This window comes from Nannospalax galili, unplaced genomic scaffold (assembly GCF_000622305.1).
Source record: "Nannospalax galili isolate Female #2095 unplaced genomic scaffold, S.galili_v1.0 scaffold63, whole genome shotgun sequence".
Taxonomy (NCBI): Eukaryota; Metazoa; Chordata; class Mammalia; order Rodentia; family Spalacidae; genus Nannospalax; species Nannospalax galili.
Window position 1 is genome coordinate 7973460 of NW_008355272.1, and position 2082 is coordinate 7975541.

General features: G+C 44.4%; 1 protein-coding gene across 1 annotated transcript in view; it reads left to right on the forward strand.

Annotated features, from left to right (window-relative positions):
• The window catches only part of Nr2f2 (nuclear receptor subfamily 2 group F member 2), a 13010-nt gene that overhangs the window by 2393 nt on the left and 8535 nt on the right, over nucleotides 1–2082 (forward strand). The gene's annotated exons all lie outside the window — the stretch shown is intronic.

The following is a 2082-nucleotide window of genomic DNA, read 5'->3' on the forward strand; positions in this document are numbered from 1 at the left end:
ATATATATATATGTCATATGTGTGTAAAAGGTAATCTTACTATGGAAGTGACTGCACATGAAAAAGGCAAGATGAAAATTTCTTTATAATCAATTATGCCTATCTTCTATTAAGTCAAGTTGGAAATGCTCATTAGATTTCTTATGTCAACCTCAGTCCACTGTACACTGAGCTTGCCCCTAATCTCACATTTGCAGCATCAAGTAATTCCTTGAATCAGAGAAATTGAAAGGAAAAAAAAAAAACCCAAACCTTCTCTGAAATGATTTCTTTTCCATCTTTCTTGTTCTTTTTAGGAGAAAGTTGTATGGTGTCTCTAACCAGCCAGAAATTTTTAGCCTAGCTTCACTTTGTGGCCACCTAATTACACATCAGGTTTATGATAGTCCAATAATGGCCATGGCTTGTTATTTCTTAAAGCACTCAAATAATCATAGCACCTGCAGCTTTGGTGCAATACTTGATCTCATCAGAGAAGGAGAAGGCTGAGGAAGGCTTCAGGGTGAAGTTTATATTGGATTTTTTCTCCTTACCCCCAAACCAGCATCTCCCTGCCCACATCTTCCTGTGTTGCTTAGCTCACAGCCTGCCTGTATGTGTAAAAGAACTGTGCGAAAAGTACAGTCTGTGCATGTCAGTTACATGTGCCGTTTATTTTATTAAAGTAACTTTATATCACCAAATTTTTTGTGCTGCCTAGGATGCTTCTCTGAAGTCCTCAGTTTGCTCTTTATAGTACCCTCTTTTTACCCCCCTTGGAGTTCAGCATCTTTTGTATAAAATAATTCAATTGTTGGTAAACCTAGTTGGCTTATGGAATTACAGTTTTGTTTTTTTCTTGGTTCAGTGTCCCTGATGAAACACAATTTTTTCCTATAAATGTGTAGACATCACTGTCAGCTAACTGGTCCTAATCAAACAAGTTTATTGCAATGAAATATAATGTGTCTTAAGGATGATTCTACGCTTGACGTTTAAAACCTAGACATCCTGGCACTCACACATAGCTGTATCAAGTGATGTGAGCACACCAAGCAGACTGACTTAGGCTGTCGAGTAGTTCCTTCTGCAGTGATTATCTTGAGGTAGACTATGGCTTGTTTGTGGTTCTTGTGAGTTGTGCTGGTATTATTTTCAATTTGGAGCAAGCTCTCTGGGTGTTTTAATGGCTGTGCGAATGCTTAAAGGCAACGTGAACAATGAAGTCCGTACTCAACTGTGTCTATAACCTAGAAACACAGTCTCGGTCGTCTTTGTCTGTGTACATTGATAAATGTGCATCTGATACATGTGCGTTTACATGTGTGTACAGAGGGTGTGCACAGGCGAGACTGAGCGGCTGCCTGCGCCTGTCCATCAGCGGGCAGAAAGGTCTTTCTCCCCCTCTTCCTGGGTGTGTGGCAGGTCACTGGCTGGCCAGTTAGCTAAAACCAAGGAGAGAGAATAAAGTTGAGGAGAATTTATTTTAATTGCGTCATGGCAATGACATGAAGTCTACTTGTGGTTTTCAGCATCCAAGATGCTTTATTTGAGCAATTAAAATGTCAGGCCACAAACCTATGAAATGTTAACCCTACAAGGAAAAGACAGATATTGAACGACCTCTTTTCCTATCAAACACAAACAAACAAACAAAAATGAGCTACCAAGCCGAGCAATAATGGGAGTTCACGAAACGAAGAGTTTTTACTCATTTAGGATCCAGCCAAATCTTTCGTTTGGAGATAGACAGCCAGCTCTGACCACGACACCTTGCCATCTCCGCCGCGTACCCCCCAGCAAAGAAGCTGGGGGAACTTTCTCCGTCTTTGGCACTGGAGGCACTACAGTGCGCCGGGCATCCCCGGTGGAGCGCGAGCGGCGCGCTCCGTGGCATCGCCAAGTTGCGAGAGACCAAGTCCTTGGTTGCATCCTAAGCTTCTCGCGGAGCCTTTAAGAGGCGTTGTGTGTGCACGCCGCACTTGTCTCCCCGCAGGGCGAAAACCTCTGCTGCAGGGTGCGGGGCGAGCAGGGGCCGCGCTGTCCGGACGGCAGGGGCCCATCCCCCGCTCGGCGACAGGGGCGGCGCGGCCATCGGTCCCC